Source organism: Triticum aestivum, chromosome 2D (assembly GCF_018294505.1).
Source record: "Triticum aestivum cultivar Chinese Spring chromosome 2D, IWGSC CS RefSeq v2.1, whole genome shotgun sequence".
NCBI lineage: Eukaryota > Viridiplantae > Streptophyta > Magnoliopsida > Poales > Poaceae > Triticum > Triticum aestivum.
In genome coordinates this window covers 257,579,760-257,589,256 of record NC_057799.1, presented here as the reverse complement: position 1 = coordinate 257,589,256, position 9,497 = coordinate 257,579,760, and positions in this window count along the sequence as shown.

Genomic DNA, 9,497 nt, shown 5'->3' with positions numbered 1-9,497 from the left:
ACTCTTCTCTTTGCCGTCCGCCTTTTTGCCTCTTTGCCGTCTGCTAGCAGACGGCAAAGAGGTGGGGCGTTAAGTTTTTTCCAAACAGGCGGGGGGTGGGGGCCACCTCTCTCTTTGCCGTCTGCCAGCGGACGGCAAAGATTCTTTGCCGTCTGCCAGCGGACGGCAAAGAGCTCGCAGATGGCAAAGAGCTTCTTTGCCGTCCGCCATTTCTTTGCCGTCTGCTTTTAGGCAGCTGATCGCAAAGAGCTTCTTTGCCGTCAGCTAGCAGACGGCAAAGAGCTGGCAGATGGCAAATTAGCTGATTCCAGTAGTGTATATATCATGATGCATGGGACGGTGAAAATGACAAGTCGAAGCAAGATCTCTATCATGTGTGCAATCAAGTGGTCCAAGATGAACAATAAGTCTCATGGTGCAAGCAACACAAGTAGTATGATCCGCAATATCCATGCTCAAGAAAGATATCACCTTGATGGCATGTCCTTGTGCATTCTTCACAATGCCGAAGTGGTAGGAAAGGTGGCGTAGAAACGAGTTATGGTCGAATGTATGAGGCTCGCTCTCAAGAGCTCGAATGGTCAACTCACGTGAAGCGGAAGTTGACACAAAGTCCAAGTATCCTACACATGCACACAACAAAACAAAGAACGTATGCGCATGGTAGATAAACACATCATCCATCATGATGGTTCTCTTCTCTTGCACATAACCATTAGGAGCACAAGTGCACGAATAATATGACGCAACAATGGCAATATTCATGGCACTAGGTATATGGTGCAAAGAGGTAAGACAAGCAGGCTTCACAAAAAATATGTCGAAATCTCCAAATATGTGTGAGAATGCTATGGGGGCAAACTCATAAGCAAGACTAATAGCATTGTTGCACTCAATACATGTCAAATCATCTATCATGATAGAGGCAACATATGGATAGATATGACAAGAAGCAATAATAATCATGTGCAAAGCATGTAGATAGTTGTCATCAACCGCATGAAGTGAGCAAGTATAAATCATTGGTGATGCAACAAGGCAAGCAATAATAATCAAGTCGTGCAAACTAGTGGAGCGAAGATGCAACACACTAGAGGAAATCATGGCAATCATGTCATGTGAGCAAAGAATAGGCATAGGCAATGTACATGACATATCGCAAGCACGAACACAAATCAAGATCATAGTATCATCATAGGCATGGGGCACAAAGCAATCATGGCAATAACAAACAATATCTCCACCACGCTTGCAAATACACATACAAGTACTAGAATCAATCATCATGTGTAATGCAAAGCATGGGTCACAAATGCATGGCAAAGGCATGGGCATATCGTGCAAAGTGAACATGGCAAGATGGGCAAAGGATATATAATGGACAACAACCCATAACCATGTGAGGGCCATGTAAAAGAAATGCGCGTAGTGTTTGCGCGAAGTGAGCGGTGGGAAAGGCAATCCATGGGATCCCAAGTCATCATTGCTCTCTAGAGCTCGTTTTGTCAACTGGTGGGATTGCGAGGTTGACAAGTATTCATGGGTACCTACACAAAAGAGACACAAACCAAAGAAATTGTGTGCGTGGTAAATGTACACATCATCCATCATGATGTGTATGTGCAAGTGAGTGTTAGCACAAGATAAGCATCGCTCAAAGAAATTTGATGCATGGTATAAGAACATGTCATCCATCATGAAAGAATAGTTGTTATGTATGACACGATGGGGATGCAAATTGAGCATACTAGTATATGACACAACAATATCATTATGATTCATGGGGAGCATATTGTGCACATAATTATTGGGATCATGCAATGGATAGGATGGATCAAAATCTCCTAAAATGTATGAGGAAACTATGGGGGTCTCCTCATGAGCAATATTGTAATCATATGGAGAAAATGGACAACATCCACAACAATGCATATCCGAAGCTAGCTGGTCATGGCATGGCATATGAGATAAATGATGCAAAGGGAGCATGTCAATATCATCACAAGAAAAACAAATGCCAATAACCATGGGCTTGTCATCTATGCCATATGTGCAAATTGGGTTAATTTTAATGGCATATGCATAGTCACTACGAAGAGATTGCAAATATGACACATGATTGATCTCATGCATAGCATATGACAAGTCAAGCGGATTGTCAAACATGATGTGACCTAAAGAATTGTCACAAGAAATCCTATGTAACATGGCATCACCACTAATAGACTCCACATGGCAATCATCAAACTCATCATAAATGTGTAAATCAACGCATGGGGAAATCATACTAGAATGAAGCTTGGTAATAGGTTGATCAACATCATGCAACCAGTCTATGTCAAGAATGTCCACTAGTGGGACTAGAGCATCACCTTCACCTATGTTACCTTGTTCATTCCACTCAAGTGGTGTAGGTGAGGTGGGAAAGACCAAATGGTGGTCATCTTCATCTTGATGGAACCATGTGGGGGGTGCATCATATTCCACCATGGCCATCGTCATGTCCATAGGAAGGACGAAGTCGTCGTGAATCGGCGCGTCATCATAAATGAGACCTAGCACCAAATGAGAAGACACAATAGAGGTAGAGGTTAAGTCGTTAGAAATCGAAGTGGTCTCACTCTCTCTATGTGGTGGTACACTCAGTCCCTCAAAGTAGGTGCACTCAATCGCACGTTTGGTGGAGTCACTCATCTCACTCAAGTGGTGGGGGTTGTGGCTCTCCTCACATGGGAATTGGGGCAACACATCGGATATGGGGCTAGTGGTGAAGTCACTCTCACTCTCAATATGGTGGCACAAGTCACTCAAGTCATCATACGTCGCCGTGGTCGAAGTGAAATACTCAACCATCTCATCACCGTCGCCGTGGATGAAGGCCGAAGATGGCACATCATCACTCTCGCCTCCTAAGATGGAAGCATCATCCTTGCTCGTCACCATGTCGCTTGCCTCAAAAGCTTGGTCCTTGAAGGTCTCCGTAGTCGTACTCGTCGCCACACCATCTTGAAAAAGAGTCGTGGAGGACTCGGCATCATCAATGCCACAAAGAGGGATGGCGGTGAAGTCGAACTTGGGAGCATCGTCGGGCTTGGACATCTTGGTGGTACTAGCCTCATGCTCGTCGTCTTTGAGCTTGGTCTTCGAGAAGTGTGCTTGGGGTGGAGAAGCCTTGGCCTTCATGAGTTCTTGTTCCTCCTTGAGAGCACCAATGTAGTTGTCGTCGAGGGACTTGTAGTTCTCGAGGAAGATAGTCTTGGAGATGGAATTGTTCAATCCCATCGTGAAGTGGAACTTCATTGACATGGGGTCGTCCACGCCGGCTCATCGCAAGGCAATCTTCATCTCCTTGAAGTACGCATCGATGGACTTGGATCCTTGGTTGGTGTTCTCCAATTGGCGTAGAAGTTGTTCCGTGTAGGTTGGAGGCACAAACTCTCGCCGCAAAGCTTTCTTCGTCTTGGGCCAACTCATGTCGTAGGTTTCCGAAGGTGTGTGAAGCCACCATGTCGAGGCGTAGTCGTGGAAGTTTCTTGTGGCGCACTTCACTTGATCTTCGGGAGGAACTTGATGTAGCTTGAGGTAGTCGTCCATTAGGTGCTCCCACTCGAGATACTCCTCGGGTTCTTGAGTCCCATAGAAAGGAATCTCATGGTCGGTGTCGAGGTCGTAGTAGCTTGTGGAAGTCGCGGACTTGATCTTGGGGAGCTTCTCTTGAGCGTAGTCTTGAGGTGCTTGTTCGCAAAGATGCCATATATCCGTAGGCGAAGATGCCTTGAAGTCGCTTGGCGAAGATGCCAAGGGAGATGGTGAAGTCGTTCAGCGGTTATTGGTGTAGAGCTCATGACCTTCACGTTCTTGGTGGTGATGGTGTCGATGCCGATGTGACCTTGCTGGAGATGGTAGCTCGGAGGCATGTGCTCTTGAACGTCTTCGCGAAGATGAGGAAGATCGCTTGTAGGACTTGATGAGGGATTGGATCTCCTCCATTTGAGCTTGCATCTTGGCGTCGAAGTTGTTGTTCGTGGCATCGAACTTGTCTTTGTTGTTGTAGACCGGAGGTGAAATGCCTTGCCTATCCATCACAAGACTCGAGCAAATGTGAGTGGGAGAAAGAGAAGAACGATACCAAATGTACCTTGACCGATGTTGAAGATGGATCAATGATCACTCAATGTGTAACAAGGAAATAGCACAATTGGTACCAATTCTTGTCGGTTTCTCACACCTACACAAGTAAGGCTTATAGTGGAGCTCGGTGAGGATAGTGGCAGAAAAAATTTGATGCAAAATGTTAGCAAGAGTCAATAATGTTGAAAAAGATTTACAAATTCGCAAGTGAAACAAGTAGACCAATAGCAAAGAATGGCACACGGAAACACACACGGATAGATAAATGGGGTCGTGCAACCAAGGAAATGAGCACAAAATGTGGAGTCCACGAAAAGCGCTCGTGTTGCACCACTCAAGAGAGACGCTAGCACGATTGCTCAATAGGCGGATACGACACTTGTGCACAACCTATGATATGCAAAATGGATAAACTTCTATCCCAAGTATGCTATGTATGTATGGTTCCCGGTGTTTCTCTCAAGATGATCCCAGATGATCGGATATGACAATCTTATATGCAATGTGGTATGATGCTATGGCACTTGCTTACAAGTTATTTGCTCTTTCTCTTTTACTTAAAAGCTCATTGTTTTTTTGTATGTATGGCCACTTTGCGAAATGCACAAACCAAGATAGCAATTGTGTATATGCGGGAACAATCTTTGTGACACAAGAGATGATATGATACCAATATGATATGGTATGTATGCAATGGTAGGTGTCGATCACTAATGTGCACAAGTAACGTTGCCGGCAATACTCAAATGGCTAGTCTCGATAGGCAAGTGACGCAAAATGGGCTAGGGGTTATCAATGCAATTGCAAGGGGAATATACAATGGTGTCGTCGAGGTTACCGTCCTTGGCGATGATGAGTGGAGGTGTTCTTCATGTAGATACCAAGATGATGGAGACTCGTCCCTAAGTAGCCGAAACACCTTAGGAAACGGAAAAACCACAACTCAAAATCTCAAGGACAAAAGTCAAACGGTGGTAGTGTAAGCGGTGGTGGTTTTGCGGAAGCTCAATGGGATTGTGGAAATGCAATGATGGGTTTTGAGACGCAATGCAGAAGTTGAGGCTAAGGTGGATGGACTATACATGGTGTCGGAGTTCGAAACACGGTCCCTAAGTAGCCGAAACACCTTAGGAGACACAACTCACAACACAAGCAAAATTGGGTTAAGTTGGGTTGGTGGAAGTGTATGGTGGGTAAGCCTATACGGAAGTTAGAGTGGTGGTGGTGGTTGATGAAGAAGCAACCGTCCCTAAGTAGCCGAAACACCTTAGGAGACTCGAATCACAACTCAAACAACCACAAATGCAAAGGGGAACAAAATTGGTTAGGTTGCGGAAGTCGGTGGTGGCAATGCGGAAGTTGTGGTGGAAGCCCTAGGCAAAGATGCCAAAGTTTTTAAAATTTGATGGAGTGAAATGGTGATGGGACCTATCTAGAGGGGTAGAGGATGTCAATAGCTACTCAACGAGCTAAAGAACGCGGAAATCGGACTCCGGATGTGGAAGTTATGCACAAAACGGTGAAACGGAAAAGCTGAAATGTATAGGGGTCGGACATCCGGGGCTCGGGCCGGATTTCCGGGACCTTATGTCCAGAACCTTGCGCGAAAATGCGCTCCAGGAGCCGGATGTCCGGGCCACGGGCCGGATGTCCAGGGGGCCAGATGTCTGGGGCTACGGGCCAGATGTCCGGGCTCCAAATCCGAGGATGAACTCGAGGAACTCGATTTTGGGGGCGGAAATTGATGATTTCGGGGGCAAAATTGCGGAGATTTCATGGATGGAAAGTGGGGGAAAGGTGGGGAAAAGCTAGATCCACAAGTAACAAAGCAAATCCATGGATCAAAATCAACAAAACATCATCAAACCAACAAATCACAAAAAAATATGGGGGCTATTTTTGGTGGGGATTTTCGAATTTGGGACAAAATCAACAAAACTAGGCTAGAAAACACAACGGGGAGGCTCCGAAATCGTAATCAACGTGGCTCATGATACCAAGATGATGTAGGGCGGAACCCTAGATGACCGATCTTTCACGAAAGGAGCGGATCCCTCCGAAGAACGTGATGAACACGAGGGGAAACACGAGGGAAAGACGAGAGGAACACGAGAGAAATCACTCAACCAACAAGAATAGATCACACATGCGCTAGATCGATGAACACAAAGGTAAGATACAAGATCCAAGTCCAACAAAGGACGATACAAAGGGTAAACGGTTCTTCTCCGTGAGGAGGTCTTGATGGGGGTCTTCTCCGTGAGGAGGTCTTGAATCCAAGGTGGATCGTCTCCGTAGAGGGGCCGCGGTCTCTCCCGTGGAGTAGATCCGATATGGATGAGCAAAGCTCTATCTCTAAATGAGCTAAACCAATGCTAACCCTAGAAAGATGGAGGAGAAAGAGTATATATAGTCTAGGGGGTCGAAGGGTACACGGTCATCGCCCCTTACTATGCGTAGACAGGGGTGGCCGGATGTCCGGGCGACGGGCCGGATGTCTGAGGCTTCAGGTGGGGCCGGATGTCCGGGCTGGCGGTGCAACCTTCTGTAGTCTCTGGATAGGCGGGGTCGGATGTCCGGGCGAGAGGCCGTATTTCCGGGGCTTTCGGAGGAGCCGGATGTCCGGGGCATGGGGCCGGATGTCCAGGCCGTGTAGTGCTTCGCTGGGTGGGTTGCTGTTGTTGTGAGGTTCCAGGGGCCGGATGTCCGGGGTCCTGGCCTGATGTCTGGGTCCTGGGAGCTGTCTCCGTCTTCTTCTTCCGTCGTCGCTTCCAGGCCTCCCTCGCTGATGGAGTAGTTGTACCTTGGCGCTTGCACTCCTCCTCGTCGTCCGTAGTGTTCCGACAATACCTATGCATGCACACGAGTGGAGTGTCAAGTAGTATACCATCCTCGAAGGTGTCAAGTGAGCACGTGTAAAGGTGATGATTCACCTTTGTGTATGTGAAGTATATGCCGCACGTGTCACTCGCCGAATGGACTCTTGACATGGTGATGTCCATAGGATGCTCCGCATCCAAGCTCATCGCCGCGCTCCATCACAGCACTGTGGGGGGCCACTCCAGCGCCACGGCCACCTACCATCGGGTGCGCAAGCTCTTCGCCTTGCTGGGTCTCAAGCGCTGTGGAGGATTTTGTTTGCCAATGCGGCATCTGCCAGCATGCCAAGCACGAGAACAAGCACCCGGCCGGCAAGTTGCAGCCTCTACCGACCCCTGACGCGCCATGGTAGGACGTGACCATGGATTTCGTCGAGGGTCTTCCCAAATCCGAAGGCTGCGACTCCATCATGGTCGTCGTCGATCGGCTGACCAAGTTCGCACACTTTGTGCCGCTCCATCACCCCTCCACGACGGTGCAGGTGGCCCGCGCATTTTGGGAGCACATCATCAAGTTGAACGGTGTCCCTCGCTCCATCGTCTCCAACCGGGACAAAATCTTCACTACCGCGATATGGCGGGAGCTGCTCGCAGCGGCCGGCACCAAGCTCCTGTACTCCACCTCCTACCACCCCCAGACGGATGGCCAGACGGAACGAGTCAACCAATGCCTCGAGATGTACCTCCGATGCACCGTCCACGACACCCCGAGGCAATGGCGCAAGTGGCTGCCAGCAGCAGAATTCTAGTACAACTCCACGCATCACGCGTCCCTCAAGTGCTCACCCTTCAAGGCGCTCTACGGCGTCAACCCCAACCTTGGGGGCTTGCCACACTTCAGCTCCGCCATGACACCGAGCGCGCCAACGGGGGAACTGGACTAGGTCGCGCACACTGAACGACCCGGTGCACAGCTTGCCCGCGCCGAGGCGTGCTTCAAGAAGCAGGCCGATTGTCACCGTGCAGAGTGCGCGTTTGACGTCGGGGAACAAGTCCTCCTCAAGCTGCAGCCGTACGTGCAGTCATCGGTTGTCAATTGCTCCTACCGGAAGCTCTCCTACAAGTTCTACGGTCCATTCATGGTGGCTGAACAGATCGGCACCCTGGCGTATCGTCTTCAACTACCGGCGGACAGCCGCATCCATCCGGCATTCCACGTTTCGCAGTTGAAGACTTACACTTATGTTTTCTCTGAGCTGCCGCAAATACCGGACTTGGTCACCGGCGATGTGGAACCAGTGGCCATCGTGGAGCATCGCATGATGAAGAAAGGGGACGTGCAAGTGATCCAGCTACAAGTTCAGTGGTCCAACATACCCCAGACGGCCACCACCTGGGAATACTACGACATCCTCAAAGAGCGCTATCAATCAGCCTGCATTTGGGAGGGAGCTCCATCAGAAGACAGAGCCAATGTCACGCCTGCAGATGACGATCTGCAGCGGACTGCAAGTGCAGTTCAGTTAACTGCTGTTAACTGAACCGCAACGAGTGTGTGGCGTGCGTTTGGGCCCAAGGCCATGTAATGTGTGTTGGGCCTTGGGCCGGGGTTGAGCCCAGGTGGGCAGCTACTTAATGTACGGCTACCAGATGATGAGGCAGCGAGTGCTTAATGAACCAAATCCCTTTCCCCTTTTCCAAGCTCTCTCCCTCTCACCTGCTATCCTCACCTACCTCAGATCCGATCTCGATCCCCTCCCCTCTTCCTCCTCTCGGTCGTGACAGGCCGCTCTCTTAGGTGTGTGTGCTCATTGATAATGTCCCCGTGGGCCTTCGCTCTACCTCTTTTCTGCTGGCGTTTGGTGCTCTGGTCGGGAAACCTGTGGAGGTGGATACTGATTCTTTGGATAAGATTGGCCCGGTTCGGATCAAGATTTGGTGCGTGGATCCAATTAGTGTTCGTGGTTCTATTGATGTGCTCCCCTCTCCTGATGGTGTTAGGCTGCGGGTTCGGGTTGAGTGAGCCGAGGCATTTGTAATGCCCCGAATCCGATGCGCCAGGTGTCTTCCAGTTATTCGCCATCGTTACCACGTCATTCGCTTGCGTGTTGCATCTTGCCATGTCATCATGTGCATTGCATCATCATGTTTTTCAAAAATTGCATCCGGTCTTTTTCTCTGTTGTCCGTTTCGTCATCCGACACTCTCTCTTGCACCCATTGCGCCTTTCAGCTCTTGTTTCGTGAGCGGGAGACAAACGTTCTCGGAATGGGACGAGATTTTTCAAGTGGCCTTGGTATATCACCGGTAGACCGCCTGTCAAATTTCGTTACATTTGGAGGTCGTTTGATGCCCCAATGGTTAACCGTGCAACCGTAAAAGCCCCTCTCTCTTTGCAGCCTAGCACCCCTTCACAACAGCCCACTATCCCATCTAAACCCACTCCATGCTCTCGGTCGTTGGATCACGATCGTGTGGGCGAAAACCGCACCTCGTTTGGACTCTCCTAGCCCCTACCTATAAATATGTCTTCCCCTCATCAAAATC